This window comes from Varanus komodoensis, unplaced genomic scaffold (assembly GCF_004798865.1).
Source record: "Varanus komodoensis strain SLA01 unplaced genomic scaffold, ASM479886v1 scaffold10, whole genome shotgun sequence".
In the NCBI taxonomy this organism is placed as follows: Eukaryota; Metazoa; Chordata; class Lepidosauria; order Squamata; family Varanidae; genus Varanus; species Varanus komodoensis.
The window spans coordinates 27,383,037-27,400,185 of record NW_025335269.1 but is presented as its reverse complement, the minus strand read 5'-3'; positions in this window follow the sequence as shown (position 1 = coordinate 27,400,185).

Here is a 17,149-nt window from a genome sequence, read left to right as displayed (position 1 = left end):
CTCCCTCCACCCTTACTCTCAAGTGTTTGCAAATGATATAAAGTCATATTTATCATCTTACATATAGTCCCTCCAGCAACATCAGCAGCGGTGGTAAGACCTCTTACATGGATTATTCATTTCGTATTGATTAAACATAAATGCCACACGCAACAAAAAACTCATAACGCTGTGCAGTCTTGATTCTAACCTATCTTTCTATCATGTTCAGTGAGTAGGGCCTACAAAGGATGGACAAGTTCCAAAGGGTTGAATGAGGTGTTTTACATATGCATGTGGCATTTGTGCATGGATCATAGCTCAATGGTAAAGCACACCTTGTATTGGTAGAACAACGTCCCTTCCCTGGCATCTCCAGGTAAGGTAGAGATGGGGGAAAGTCTTCTGTCTGACTCCTGGAGGTTCACTGCCAAATGGGGAACCAGCTGCCTGCAGACAAGATCTAACATAGCAGGTTGTCCCATCTGTTCTTCCTAAGCATTACTTTGCTTGGCCCCTACTAACTCTGTCACCCTGTTTCCCCTGCCTTTTCCTGGTAAACTAAGCATCAGGTAGGTGGAGATTGTCAAGGTTAAGTTTCAGTCTCTTCTCTCTGTGATGTCATAGACCCTCTGTGATATAACACCTTACATTTGAAATTCCCTCTGTGTTGGGCAGCTCTGGTTCCAGTAGTTAAAAACTCATCAAAATGATGTACTTAGGAAGGCCATTCAGTCTTTGCCGGGGTTTTAGGGTTTTCTGTTACTTGGATGTTTGCCATTCTGATCATTGTTTTCTTAATAGCACTTTCCCTATACATGTCTACTCAGACACGAATCCCATTAACTTGTGCAGGACTTTCTCCCAGGTAAGTGTTTATAGGGTAACAGCCTGAGAATTTTTTCCTATGCTTTCACTTTTTATTATATATCAACAGACATTTAAATGGAATATATACTTTAAATAAGTAATTAATAAAAAAGCCACTCTTGAAGCTCAGGGACCAGAATGACATTCAATGCTGCCTGTGGAAAACCTGCAATTCCTCTGTGTGCGCATCAGAGTGTTTAGGTACCTTCAAGGGCTTTTGCATCCCAGCTGACACATATCAGTAACAATATTGCACTTAGCCCTAAGTTTTTTAAAAATCTAGAGACTCCCACACGCCCACACAGAGAGATCAACTGGAGTTTCACATTTTTAAAAATTGTCACTCTGCTGCACCCAACTCCCATTTATCTTCCATGCAATCTAGGACAAGAGTGAGTTTTCTCTTTCATTGAAAAATTATATTAACTGCTGCTTTGAAAAGCTAAAGGGTTGGATCTAGGCTTAGCCATGCTTAGAGTAGGCCTATTGCAATCATTGAGATTTAAGCTATCCGTAGTTCCATCCAAAGGTAATAATGATGAAAATCTTCCTTCAGTGTAACTGAATGTAAATTGGCCACAAAAGACCAAATTTTAATCTCATTTACACCGATATGGATTATGAGTCATTCAGTAAAGCCTTATAGAGTTGGATGGCATGCCTGAGATTAGAATCTATTCCTCAGCCAACACTGTAGAAGGGAAAGAAATGAACCGGTAACAAATGAGCATGACACTTTGGCTCTGGGGTTTTGACTTGGGATGACCTCTAAAATATATGTGTTCCTTAGCTGTACAAACTTATTTATTCTCAAAACAGAAGTACTTGAAAAGTGGAGTTTGCCAAGTGATGTTTCCATGATTATGGGTGATTTATGAGATAAATTGCATGGTTCTTCTTATCTCAGGGACATTTTTATTCTACAACAATTCCTGTGAGATTTTTCAGTCTGTAAAGTGAGGTTCAAGTAGTACTCTATATCACTGACAGAAGGGAAGGGATTACATACCAGGAAGACAAATAGCATTTTAATTTTTAGCAAGTTGAAATTGAAGCTGTCAATTTGCTGCCTTGAAAAATTTACGGACTGAGTAGCATACCATGGACAATGTTTTAGGAACTTGTATTGGTTCCCAAAGGTCCTTCTAAAATAGAAGTGTGATCCCATTATTATTCCTGATGACAGTTAATTAAAACATTCAAGCGAGGGTGTCCTGGCCTTTAATATCACAAACCTTCCAGTCCTGATAAATAGTTTTGTTTGAAATCTTCACTTAGTCCATGGAGCTATAATTTCATGTCATGACAAAAGCTGATGAGAGATGACACAAAATCAACAAAGTCATTTGCATTTCATATTTCTGGCCTTTCAAAATAAAAATAAAATTAATTTAAATAAAATAATCACCAACTACTGCTACCTGGAAAAATAGGGAAGAGGGTGTTTGCACAACCAAATGTATACATATTCAGAACAAGCATATACATAAATGTCATAATGTTAATATGGGAGTTGTTTAATTATTCTTTTCTTAGATGGATCCCTGGCCATTATTCCAGAATGATGCTTAAAGTCCCATCATTTAGAACTAGTGAGATGAAAGTCTTCTGGTAGTCTGTGGAGAAACCTATTGGAGTGCTGAGAAGGTTGACACCCTTCCAACTCTCCCACTGAGAGGAGGAAGCAGAAGGTCCGCAAAAGACAGTTTACACTATTTATCTGTTGGTGGAGTTAGCTAGAAAAGTGAGGTACAAGAGGATATGACACCTAGAAGGAGGAGGCATTGCACCATCTGTTGTTTGCTGAAGTAGAATTTGTTTGCTTATAGTTTGCTCTGTCTATACATTTGAAAATAAAGTACAGTTTACAAAAATGCCAGCAACCTTCAGTACTTAAAGGAAATTAAACCGTGTGGTGCTGCCCTTGAATCTTCTCACATCTTGAAGGAAGATAAAGCATATGAAAATAGGTGGGCTGTGGCTTGGCTAAGGGATTGAGCAGAGCTCTGTTTGGGCCCTCTGAAAGTCTGTTGTTCAACACGCGTGAGGAGGGGGACACGCCATCCCTGCCCTTCTCCTTCATTGCTGACTCGTCTATCCAGGGGGTCGCACTGCAAGATCCACAGCATGGATTATTCAGCACTGCAGATCCCATGCAGAGCTCCCATGGGTAGAGGAGGCGTTCTGCTTCAGTCACCTCCACGCATCCAGGAGGATGAGCATGACCGAATGGGGTGCGGGGGGACAGGGCTGGAGCAGTAGCCCTCCTCGTGCATGTAAACAACACATTTCCTAGAATGACTCGGGTCTTCCAAAAAAATAAGGTGCAACAACGTGCACCCCACATTGTGCGATATTCTGCCCTCGCTGTTCTTCCCACGGGTGGTTGGCTGTGGGAACAGAGCGATGCATAGCATGGAGTGACCAGCCCCGTCAAGTTCTTCTCTGCAGAACTGATGTGGAGAGTACTGCCTGCTATGTGCAAGCTCTACCCACCTGGATGTGGCTCAGTCCGCAGTTTCCTAACTTCCTGTGTCCCAAAGGGCAAACGCATACCCTTGGGGCTGAGTGGAAGAAACAGACAAAGGGTGTGTCCAGTTTTTTGTTGTTTTGTTTTGATTAATTTTCATTCAAATACCAGAAAACACAGACGAGAATGGGAGGACGATAGCTTATTTCTATTCAAGAGTGGTTTACTTGTCACACTGAAAGGCCCAACCCCACAAGCAAAGGACACTGCTGCCTGTGACATTACAGTGTATTCTCTTCATATAGCAATATAAATGTAATATATGTATTATGTCATACACGTGGGTGAAAACAAGAGCTGCGTGCAATGGATTCTTTAAATTCTTCACTTTATTTGTAGACAGAGGAATTGTGTGTGAGAGGGGGAATTTGCTGAATTTCTCTAGGGAGAGAGAACATACACAACACTCTCACAGGCTGCACTTAGCATTGGCAGGGATTGTATCACCCTCCCTCCCTCCCTCCCTCCCTCTGAAGTTTGCGTCTCTTTGGCTGCCCGCCTGCCCCTGCCCTGCTTGCCTCATCCACCACAGTGCAGCCTGAGGAGCTGCTGCCAGCTCCAGCTCAAGGCAAACGGAGGAGCTGGCTCTGGGCCCTCCCTCTAATTTCCTGGAACATGCCTTGCCCCATGAAAAAGTCTTCAGTTGTTCTGCCTCTGCCTCAGGGTGTTCAATAACTCGGTGTGCTTGCATGCGTGTGCATGTTCGCACTAATCTAATCATTGCTAGCCACTCAGACTGCCTATGCCTTTTTTTATTCTCCAAAAGTCCTATGAGAAGAAGTACCTGTGATGCCTTTTCCCAGGCTGTGGCAAGCCAGGGAGGCCAGAGGTGGACTATATGATGAAAAACAGGATGCTGACACATACTTCTCAGTCACCTCATAAGTAAAAAGGAAAAAAAGTGCAAAAAACTCAAACCCAGCTATACTGAGGGCCAGTGTGGTGGGGTGCTTAAGAGCACAGGGCTGGGACTCAGGTGATCTGGGTTCAAGTCCCTGCTCACCCACAGAGCTCACTGGGTGATTTTATGGGCACAGACTCTCAGCCCAACCTACCTCACAGGGTTGTTCTGAGGAAAGGACTGAGAGGAGGAGAATTTTGTAAGCTACCTTGAGTTCTTTGGAAGGAAGGAAGATGGGATGTAAATATAATGAAGGAATAAACACTGCCAACCTGAGAGAATTTCTTTCACATTTCTCCACCACTGAATTTCTTCTTGGAAGCAATTTCTTTTCTATCAATTGAATGAAAATGGATAATTTTTTAGCATGATATTAATACATGTATATGAATATTATAGTTGGATTGAATGACCTAAATTCAGGCTGTGTCGATTTCCCTCAAATTGCTATCTGCAATTTTTTAAGAGGGAAATTTGCACAAAATTCTCCATGAAGGGGAAGAAAAGCAGGCAGGAAAGCTGGCAGACCTTACATTTTTTGAGGCAATCCACAGACTCCCTTTGACCTTTTTCTCTCTTTTCTCTTTTTAACTGGAATTCTGGCCACTTGAAATGTCTGGGAAGCATCCCGAAAATGGAAGAGCAAAAGTCCCTACAATGATGGAACTGGATAAAGTGCTGCTCTTTCCTTGGATTTTGCTTGGGAAAAGAACATCTTTCCTCCATGCATTCATGGCAGCAGCTTCTTTGATTTCTCCCAGCACAACAAAACGCAGAACAACTCAGAAGTAAGGCAAGCACAAGAACCTTGAACAGAACCCTCAATTCAAAATTTGGTCATTCTAGGAAAGAACAATCTAGGGAACATCTAGAGGGAATCACTCTCTTTTATGACCTCACCATTCATATTTGACACAAAAAGCTACCAGGAAGAAGTATTTCTTGGATAATCATTTGGACTGAAACAGAATCTAGGAGAGGCAGAACTTTTGACTGAGATCTATTTTCCCAACCCAGACTCATCATCATCTTTTTTTTTCTGAACAGTACTTTTCATTTCCACACGCCTGGTAAGAGATGCCACTCCTAAACTGAGTGTTTGCTTAAGTGGAAAGGTATTAGAATGTTAATAGTGCAGCCATAGTCTCAAACGATTCCTAGATCACTTCATTTTAATTCAATATGGAGCTTCTGATTCACTTGTAAACAGAAGAAAAGATTAAAAGCAATTTTAAAGGCATGATAAAGCTTTAAAAATACGGATTCACTTTATGATCTTATAAACCCTTGGTACTGATGGAATTAACGTATTTTGCCTCAAGTGTACAGAAGTAATCTACATTTATTTCTTTTTCTTGAGAGCATTTATTGACGTTGCTGGTAATGTTTCTTTAGCACCAGCCCCAAAGCATTCATAAAGAGATTTTTTAAAAAAAATCTAGCTGAGAAGGAAGCTAGTGATTTCCAATACTGTCCTGTGATAGGCCTCAGAAATGAAACATTTTGGCTGAGAAAACCCTTCTGACTAATTTAAAATACTGCAATATGCCAGGGTCACCAACTGGCTATATTTTAATCATTCTGAATTTCCAGAAGACACATCTTGGTGTTACATTAAACAATTGTTCAGTGGCCTTAAAGGAAATACAGAGTTTCAGACAAAGCTTATTCTTCCAACGCAAGAAAAAGTTCTTAGCACCTTAACTTTCTGTTGTAGTTTGATCATTGTAACTTCCTTACTCTGTGCCCACATTTTCCAGGCGCTCAACTACAGTGAAATGCCTGCCCTAAAAAAAGTGCTGTATGTTATATCTTCAGACTATCTAAAGCATTTGAGAAAGTATCTCCTACAGAACAGGAAAAAAACACGTTGACCAGATTTTGAAATCTGTCCTTTTAACATCCAAAGCTTCAAGTTTGCACAGTAGAACCCTGACTTTTTCAGAAACAGACTGTCATTCAGTTTCTAAACGTGTACAGCTGAACATACTTAGAAAGCTTTGTTTGATTAGGAATGCTGATAAAGAAGGAAACTTAATCACATGGTGGATCCTATCTAAATGTACAGGAACTGAAGAGGTGGCACACACAGCAATCCCATCATCAAGATTTTAAGTAACCACCTCTCTGGCCAATGAAGACTACAGTTCTCCGGGCTCTGCTAAATATTTTGGTTATCTAGGTCAGAATTTCATTCTTCCTGGACGTAAAGGCAACTGAATATACAATACCCAACCTCTTTTGTTTTAACCAAATGTTGCTTCAGTACAAAAAAAGCTGCTGCCTAATTAGTCATCTTTCAGAAGTTCAGTATGACATTGTTGTAACATGGACTGGCTCAACACTTGATCTGCTGAGGAAGGGTTAACTGACATCCCCGGCAAACGGGGACAACTGCCAGGTCTTGATTCAAGGAGACCCACATGCTCAAGGCCACAGGTGGGCTGCACAGGGCTCGGGGATGTAAAAGAAGAGATGCTGTAAATTATAACCAAGCACAGGGGAATTTGCGCTGGAGAATGGGGGCAAGAAGGGTGAATGGTCCTCACCTGGAATATGTCCTATGATGCCACTCCATGAGTTACCTGATTAACAAAGAGGGATAAAAGAAGGGGACTGAGAAGGCTCTGGGTTTGCCTTCACGAAAGGTTCCCTTCTTGCTGCTGGAAGCTTTGCCAAAGCATGCTGAGCTACCTTGTATCTTTGGAGCCTATGCCTGGTATTGTATTCTATGTGTAGAGCTCCTCTAGGGAAGCTTTGCTATTTTGTGTCTGAAGAGGCCAGCCGAGCCTGGGGTCTCGGGGGGCTGTCACTGGTTGTAAAATGTATCTGTGCAGCTCTCCAATTCCCCTTTCTTCCCCTACCCCTCCTTCCTTGTGTGCAATTGCACCCTGGTTGTTTTAGTGGTTTTAGACCCTCTACCCCTGTTTTGCTAACCTTTTAATAAAATATTTTCCCCCAACACTTGGGTTGTGTGCTGAATCCATGTCTGGTCCAGGATTGGGACCAGGGATCTCTGGGTGGAGGTTGAAGCACAGTGGGCTGCAGGGAGGTAACCCTACAATTGTATTGTTCTTGAACTGGAAGGGAACATCTCCAGACCACCGAGGGCAAACTAGCCACTCAAAGATGAGCCAGCAAAAGCTTGTTGGTTTTGTCTATACAAAAGAAAGAAATACTTGTGTCTTTCTCATCCTTAATGGCAAGTCCAACCCACCTAAAAGCTCTGAGATTCTGCCCGCAACCCAAGTTGCCAGTATTCACTCCTTGCCTTGGTGACAGAAGAAATAAAAAAATTGGAAGTGGATTTCAGCCTAGTCTTTGAGATAAAGTAGCAGCAATGGGCAACATGGGATCTGTGGACAATAAGCAATCCCTGCTACCCTGCCCCACACCGATGGGGCCTGATTGACCCAGACTGCCATGCTGCTGGAATTTGTGGTGCTGCGTATTAAAATAATTCCCTATTCATAAAATACACTCCACTTACCAAGTAGTGTGGGGGGTTATCCCTTGTTCCCCCACATTTGTAATCAAATATCGAAATGTGGCAAACTTTTTCGGACCTTTGCTTTTTTCTTTGTCATTTATTTAATGTGTATGCATTATGGTGAAAATGTAAAGGACTCACCAAGCAGCCATAATTTTTCTTCAATTTAATAATGTATATAACTTTGTTTCCTCCATGAAATTCTGTGCCTACAGCCCATTTTAAATTTTAATGCTGATGAATCTTTTAGTGCCTGTCTGTGACATCCCCTTTCTCTCAACCAACAAACATTGATCCGGCAGCTTTTACTGACCACGTCCTAATAAAAGTCATAGCCTCCCGTTGCTGTGATTATTATATATTGAACCATCCTCACACTGAAAGCACATCCTTAAGATGTGCCTGCTATACAAAGAGATCGGTGGTATGAGACTCCCATCCTCAAAATGAAAGACAAACATTCAAATGGATTTAGCAGTGGTCACTTTAATAACATATTAACAAGACAGATTTTATCATATTTGACTTTACTTCAGATGACACTAGATGCTTTCCAGTTTGTCTTCACTTTTCAGCAAGTTCTCAGAAGTATTCTAACCAGAAAAAAGAGAGAGGGAGAGAGAGAAATGAGATGCTTTATATTCTAGCACAGCCATAGATCAGGAAAAAAAAGCCTGAAGAAGGCATGGATTAATCATGCAGCTCTGGTCAAGGGAGCCACAATCCTTGGGACAACTGGAACACCTGCACTTAGAACCCACAAGTGTAGGGGAATATTTTCCCCAATCCTGAAACAGGTGGTGACCCCGAAAAGACAATACCAAAGGGTTTTGGCTGACCACTGCATTTCATGAAGTATGCTAGGTAATAATCTGGGGAACAAAGAACATTGTGTCCGAGCATGACCTTGGCTGACTGCAAACTAGATTTTTCCATTGTCCAAAGGATTATTCTTACATGCTCCTCATCTACTATCTTGTAGGCTGGTGGAAAGAAAGCAACTTTCCTGTCAGTATTTTAATTTGTCAGTATTTTCATTGCATCACATGGTTCTCTCTAGCAAAATATTACCTTTGCCTGGATGTCACCAGAAAGGATATTAAGCAACCTCTCTGGAGAGCAGTTATGCCTAGCATTTTTGTCACAAAATGGGAATTGCTAAGTACTGAGTTATTTGTTTAAATGATGTGCTCTCCTTCCTTCCTTCCTTCCTTCCTTCCTTCCTTCCTTCCTTCCTTCCTTCCTTTCTGCAAGCCAGCCTAAGGATGGGAATACTGAAAGCCAGGATATAAATAACTTAAATATGCAGATAATCTGATGAGACATTAAGTAGCTGGAAAAATATGAGAACAGTTTGGTTCGCTCAATAAATACGCCACCTTAACTTCTGTGGCTGCAGAGGCTACTTATTCTTTTTAAGGGAAAGAAGGACTCCAAACCGCATGGGGACCCCCTGTGGTCCCTGCAAAAGAAGTCTGGTGCTGACCAAAGTAAGGGAGAAGATGCTGTGCTCATGGGGTTCTCTGCATCTACTTGAGCTTCTTGAATTCCAGTCATAAATCATGCTCGATGCATTGCAAACATGTTTGTAAATATTTGCACTTAAGCTATTTGAATCTGAAATGCTGAAAACTTGCCATGGAAGAATTAATCAATATAAAAACTACTGATGATGATCACTTATCCTTTTTTTTACATACATTAGCTCAGTAATTCCCAGTATGATCTCAGTAGTGTTCTGCTGAGATGTTTCTAGTGGGGGAATTATTTAATGGCTCCGACATTTCCTCTTTGCCACATTATTAAATCTGCTTTCCCTAAACAGGGCACCCTCCAGATGTTTTGGACTGCAATTCCCATCATTCCCATGGTCACTGGTTCAGAATGGTGAAAGTTGCAGTGCAACTTATTTGGAGAGCCCCACACTGGGGAAGGCTGTGCAAGATTAAAGCGATTAAACGCACATTCAATTGCTTTCATAAATTGTGTCGAAGCGAAATCCGATTAAATGCATCTTGTTCTTGCTTTTACGTTTATGTATCTGCATTTATGAAAAGTTATAAAATGTTGCAAAATTCCAAATTGGCAAACACAGCAACAAAAAGATTATTGAGTAGAAATAACGTATCACGTTATGTAAACCTACAATAGCCTTCCTCAAGCTTTCCCAGCCCACCAGATGGTTGGGACTATAACATCCAGCATTCCTGGCCACTGGCCATGCTGAATGGGCTTGGTGGAAGCTGGAATGCAAAACTGTGTGTGAGTCCAGAGGATACAGGCTGGGGAGAGCTGGGCTAGAGTAGCCCGACGGCAAGCTCAACTGCTCATGTTTCCCTCCCCTCCCCATTCCATGTACAGAGGCTGACTGGAAGCTAAAGATTTCCTTCAGAGCTGGCCATGGGGCAGCATCCTCCCCTGCAGCTGAAGGCCACAGACGAATTCAAGAGGAGGGACAGGGCGAGTAACACACACAACTCTATCTTCCTGCTAAGCACAATGTTAAGCTTCAGCAAGTGAATGTCCCCCTGCCCTGCATCTGCCTTCTGGGCCAGATGCCTCACTTTCCCTAATGGCTGGGCCTGCTCTGGCTAAACATAATCCTCTTAAAGTTTTACAGCATTTATAAAAGTGTTACAAAAGCTTTGGACTTTCATGCCCAAAATGGCAAGACTGTGATTTTTCACTCAGCAATACTGCTAGGTTTAGGTTGCATTTGTAACACACTTATCTGGGGGTAAGTCTCTTTGAATTCAGTGGGACTTACTTCCAAGTGGGCATGCATAGAATTGCACATTTAGTCTGGCTGATATAATAGTCATGAGCTTCTACACACAGTCTGGAATCGAGTCCTCTCTCTGTTTCCAGTCAATTTGATCCTCATGGTACTTTGAAATGATAACTGCAGTTCCAGTTGGCTTTTTCTGACTAAAGGACATTGCAGTTAAGGGAACAGTAGAAAGTGAGAAATAAGTCAAATACAAAATCTCCTTTGATTTATAATGGATACAGCTGAGAATGGCTCTGAATAATTGGAATTAAGGGGAAATATGTGTCTAGTCCATAGTACTAGTTTGAACAATTTAAAGGTAAACTGACTATCCTCTCATTTAAGTTCAAGATAGAAACTAGAAATATTGGTGGGTTAGAGTTTTTCACCAACCTCCTTCCTCTCCTGCCACATTTCTTGTTCAGTTATTTCATCTTTTTAAGTTCCTGCTCTGCACCATTGTATTCCTGGGCAGAGTTCCTTCTTCCCTGATTATCACACAGGCAGCCCCATCCAACCCGGCATCATTGTGCTACGCGATCAGGTTTCGTTCTGTGATGACCCTCCCCATGGAAAGTCAATGACAGTGTCTGAGTGAACACTGTGGAAAGCAGTTCTGAAAATCATCCAAAGCAGCAGACTTGTCTTGCCTCGCCTCGTCTTTTCCCAGCACTGTCAAATGAATTTGTAGCGAGTCATTTTGGGTCTATCTGTAAAACTGTTCTCTGTTTCTGCATTGCTTTGCTCAAAATTCTTGCATCCTAGTGAGACTTGTGCAAATGGACAGGGCACATTTAGCAAAACAGAAAGCGAGGACCTGTCTTTAATCATGCATGTACTTGAAACGCTATTGCTGAGCCTGTGTGAGGTGCAGGGGATGCCCTAGTGCAGGCTGTGAGATGAGGCTGAAAAGGGTGGTGCCCAGTGGTTCTCAGCGCTTGCAGATACTGCGCCGGGTGCTGCCATCGTTCCTCATTTTGCTTTGCTTATTTTGCAGATGTTTTCTAATGTTGGGTGACTGGAAAAGAGACCAGCTGCTGCCAGCCCCTCACCGTCTTCCTGTACTCCCCTCCGCATGGCTCTGGGGCTGAAAGGGGCTAATTCTGGGTAGGCTTTGCAGAAAGCCTAGTCAGCCAGTTAGCTACAATGGCATTGTTGCATTTTGGAAAAGGAAATAAAGGAAATTTTACCACTGCTGTAAGACTGGAGGGCTAGGAGCAGGAAGCAGCAATGACTTGGGGTGTTTTTCTTGGGGTATTCCAAGCACCTGGATGAGGAGAGGAGCTACTGGTTTTTACCTGAGGAGGGGGTATTTGCAATGGTTCAGGTAGTTCTGCCTATATAGTTGTGGGTGCTTTTTATGGGTGGTAATTTTGCCTCTGTGTATGCCTTCTTGTGAGGTTTGCTGTGTGGGTGGATATTTCTGAACCTTTCCAATTCTCTTGCAAAATGGTTGTCTCGTTGTGCTTTACAGAGATACCTAAGTGCATTGGCATCTGGGACTTAGACAGGGTCTCTGCCTTGCACTCAGTTTCTTAAGCTGATTCAGGTTTCTCACAAGAGAAAAAAGGGTGGGATGTAAAGGTCATCATCATCATCATCATCATCATCGAGCCTCATCAGTTCTCCTTCCTCCAGCCTTCCTTCTCTGAGTTTGATTTTTCCTTTTTCTGTTGTAGGAGTTTGGCATTTGGGGATCAGATCCAAGCCTTTCTTGAATTTCTTAAGGAAGTAATTTATCCTTTCTTACAGAGCAGGCCTTTATAACACAGGGTAGCCACTTATGGATCACAACAAAGAGGAAATGCATCATCAGAAAGGAGGGCGGTGATTTGCATAATGATGATGGCAATAATGCATGTGCTCATTTCTATGAATTGATACACATGTAAAAATAAGTATTATAATTCAAACCAAACTACAACTGTCTTAACATAATGTGGAATATTGTGACCAACTCATGTCTACCAGTTCAGTCTGCTATTCAGATGTTTGCTGTGGGTGGTCAGCAATTCTTACAGTCCTTTATCTTCAAACCTGAATTGGACGGTACACCCCATCAAATAAATGATTTTTTTTCCAGCAGAGGACTATTCTCTGATGTACCTTCAAACATAGGACTATCTTCTGCAAAAGAGGACCTATGGCCACCCTACACTGGCAGCCCATTTATGGTGGTGCCCATGGCAATTTCTTAGATTTCCAAATTTGCCCATGAGACTAGAAAGCTTGCAGACCCCTGATGTAGATAAAATTGACATGTTGTCACAACAGCTATTGAAGTTTCATCAGGATGCCTCCATTTGTGTCAAGGTATAAAGAACCTGACAGAGTGTTTCTGCGTGAGATTTTGCATTTTATATCACTTTCAATCATTATGTCAATCTAAACACATGGCAAATGTGGAAGTACAATTTAATTCATCCACTAACCTTCATAAGTTTGATGTCTCAAAATTGAAGTTCATTTTTTTACCCATTTCAGATTATTTTTATTTGGAATGAATGAACTTGCAAACATCAGGAAGTTATTAATGTAAAATGAAAGACTGGAAAGAGATGGGAAGGTAAGCAACTAACCATATAGAAAACACCTTGGGTCATATGCTGGATGCAGCTTCTGCTACTTAGTTTCAAGAGGTAAAACCTCTCAACACCTAAAAAAAGAATGCTCTGTGTTAGATTTCCAGATGTGATTGCTGATTTCTTAATATAGGTTGGGGTAGGCAAGTGCAAATTGGTAAAACTTAACTTGCTGAAATTCTCCAAACTGCATCTCAAAACTCATTCTGACCACACTTTTGGCACTTTGGTGTGCAAGTACAAACACTATCAGTTGAGATCACTTTGTATAATATTGCTGTGTTTTTAATAAGAATGATTAAACTGTTTCATGGTTCTGGGAAAGAAAATATGGTAGGGAAAGAACTGGTAGGATCAGAAAGACAATGTAACTGCACGGAATATTCCCAGCCATTTGGTCAGCCTGTCCTTTTCCTGGAGATCCCATTTCATTTTCCCATCAGTACTAATGCCAGGGTTTTGAGGGCTCCTGGGCAATCAAACTCAGTGGGACCCTCCTTTAGGAAGCCTTGTCAGCAGCTGGACTCACTTGCTCCTTACCTTTGCTACCACTTGCTTGCTTGGCAAGCAGAAAGCCAGCAAGTAAGCAGGCTCTGTGTGGCATCTATTGCTGGTTCTTCTCACCACCACCCTTTTCCGGGCCAGAACAAGAGGAAGGCAAACAGGCCAGTTCCTAAGGGGGAGAGGAGGAGCATCTCCAGCAAGAGCTGTCAGTGGTCCCTTGCTGGGCTGTGGATCCATGGCAGGTACCCAACCATCCTTGATGCTGTACGCACCTAGTATTATGTGAGCCCCTGAAAGTGATGCATCCTGACATCTCCAATAGCAGCACCAGGAAAAACAGCCAAATATCCTGAATTGGGCAGAGGGTGGGAGAGCCAGTGAATTTTCAACCTATAGTGATAGCATTAATCCAGAGCAATCCATCCTTGGCTCAGTGAAAAGGTTTTGAGAGATGGATTGTCATCCAGAAATATGTCAGCTATGCTGGGTTTTATTCTGAGGTCTAGAAAATGAGCACAGATTAATGGTACAACATTTGTGTTAATCCATGTAAATATGTCAGAATTGGGGACCAAGCTAAAATCAGCTTTGGTGTTAGGACCCATTGTGATGAAATTCCAGGTCAGAAAATCTGAAAGAATTTCTTTTTATTACCAAATTGTTTACACCAGATATTTAGAAGCAGTGCTTTTTGGTGACATATATTTCAGGAAGCCTTAAAACCTATCTAAACCTACATTCTGATCATCTCGCTGTGTGGATTCTAGATCACTTTTGCATATTAAACATATTATACAAGTGCATTCTCTTTGGCCTTAGGCTTCATACTTTTTAATACTTTTTAAACAATGCTTTGCTTGTCTAACCATTTGGTGTGCATATGTGTGTACAGGCATAACCAGATTTTCCTAATAGAGGTGATATTTAGGCACCAGCTAAGGAATTTCTTAAGGTACTTCACTAATCTATGACGTGCCTTCCAGTACCCACAAACCCTGTTTGTCCTTGAGGCATTTCGCCAACTATCTGGTCAGGGGCTCAAACAACTAGGGAAAATCAAACAATTTCAATTGATGTGAGTTTAAAATCCAGTAAGAGCTTATATTTGGTGAACGCAGGCAAACAGCGGTTTCTCATTGATCTGACAGCTCTCAAAATCAAAAGGAGATTATTTTATTAATCTACAGACCCTCAGAGAGCATCCCCAGATTTGAGGTTGGATGTGGCTTCCTCTGTGTCAAGGGGGGCTTCCTCTGCTCAGATAGATTTGCCCAACTTTAAGGATCAATCAGAGATCTTAGAGTCAAGGTTACCTAGGGAAATGTCTTAAATGGAGTGTAAGAACCAGTCTGCCTGGAAAGGGGATGCAGACAGAAATGTGGGGCAATAGAAAGAGAACTCCTTGACCCAGCCAGAAGATGGCAGATGAAGCCGGCCAACCGATTGTGACATGTCTGGCATTCCCATCATCCAGCCTGCAAGCAGCAGCACCCACTCTGAGGGAGGGACAGAGGGCAGGTTTCAGCTGGGATTCAGTTCCCCGCATGGGCATGTGCTTCTCATGCATCTCAAGAAGCTTGCTACTGTGACTGCTACTGCGTGTAACTAGGCCAGTTTTGATAAAACCAGTTCAGTTTCTCCCAGATCTCAAGGAGCTTGCTACTCCAACTGCTCCTGTGTGTAACCAAGTTCAGTTTTGATAAAAGAACTGTGCTTCACATGTTTTGTTTCAAGTCTGCTGAAAGGGAGGGAAATAGGAGAGGGACCTGCTCGTGACACACTTATCCCTGATGCACCAGATTGCCGGCATGGAAGGAACTGCACCAGCTCCTCTCTGAGGTCAGGAACTAGAAGATTCAGCTGTCGATCTTGGAGAAGGGATTAAAGCAGAGATTCTGGTGAACAGTGAGGGGAGGAGACTGCAGAACTCAGAGCATGATATCCAGTGTCCTCTGCAGCCTCCTCCTCCCCCACTCAAAGGGGTTCAAAATATTTATCTCTTTATCTATTACTATCACACATTTTCCCCTTTTCAAGGAACTCAAGGCAACTTACAGAATTGCTCTCCTTCTCTTGATCTTACCCTCTCAACAACAACAACCCTGTGAAGAAGGTTGGACTAACAGTCTGTGACCAGCCACCCAACTGATTCCATGGCTGAGAGGATGTTAATGTTGTGCTGAAAAATTTTCTCACGTTTATTAAATATTCTCATTCTATCTGATAGAAAATAAATTCCAAGAAGAAATTCAGTAGTGAAGAAATTGCAGAGAAATTCTCTTGGGTTGGCTCTATTTATTTATTTGTTCTATTTATAATCCACTTTCCTTCCTTCCATGGAACTCAAGGTGGCTTATATAATTCTCTTTCAATCCTATCTTCATAATGACAACCCTGTGAGGTAGGCTGGGCTGAGATTCTATGAGTGACTCAGTGAGCATGGTGGCCGAATGGAAACTAGAACTCAGATCCCTGGTGATCCAGTCCCATACTCTTAAGCACTCTACCACATTGGCTGTCCAGATGGCTCTCTAGATGGCTAGGGGATAATACAGAGCAGGAGGAAGAGGGAAAAGGTTGCCTCTGCCACTCCTCCCACTCTTCATTGGATCACCATCACCCTCTTCACTGAGTAGCAGGACTGCTATAGGACTGTACCCTGACAGTATGGTTGGGACGAACCCTTTCCAAATCCATTCCTTTTGAATCCATGGGCTTAATCTCGTGCTCAGCTAGGTCCTGCAAACAAAGCTGGTCCAAGAAGAACGCTTGTGGGCCCCTAGCCCTTTCCCAACCACCGTGCCCGACCGCCAAGCTTCTCCCCTGCTCACTGCTGCCAGCAATAGTGACGGTGGCACACGTGGAAAAGGCAAGAAAAGAGGGGAGTGAAAGTCTGGGAAGGTGAGTCTGGTAGAGTTTCCACACAAAATAGATTCCTCGCACATCCCTACTTTACAGCAATCACAGCAAAGGGTTTATAAAGCATTCTTCCTCCACCACCCCATTTCTCAGTGCAGGGTACATCTTTTGTGGCTGGTGAATAAGGACGTACCAAAGAGAGTGTGTGTGTGTGGGGGGGGGGGGGTGATCTCAGAAAGCTTTGCCTACCTTCTTTCTTGGCAGAACTTTGTCTGCTCCTAATGTTGTGGAACAATTTGGATTCCCTGCAGAAATGAGCAAGCAGAGTAAAAGAAAGGAAAGCAGGGGGAGAAGGATGAAAAGTGGTGCTGGTAAAGGATCAGAGGGAAAACAATTATGCCTTAATGCCTGGGTGCTAAATAATTAAACTAATGCCCTAGGCGTCAGTGCATTAGTCTATAGCAGAAGGGATAGCTTACTCTTTAGGTTGGAGGCCATTAATAGTCAGAAGAATTCAAGGGAGGACAGACCTTGAAGCTTACTGCCTAGCTGTGCTTGCATCATCTGTGCAACACAGGAATGGGATGGTTGCCCTTGGAATCTGGACAGAGATCCTTTTATTATTATTATTATTATTATTATTATTATTATTATTATTATTATT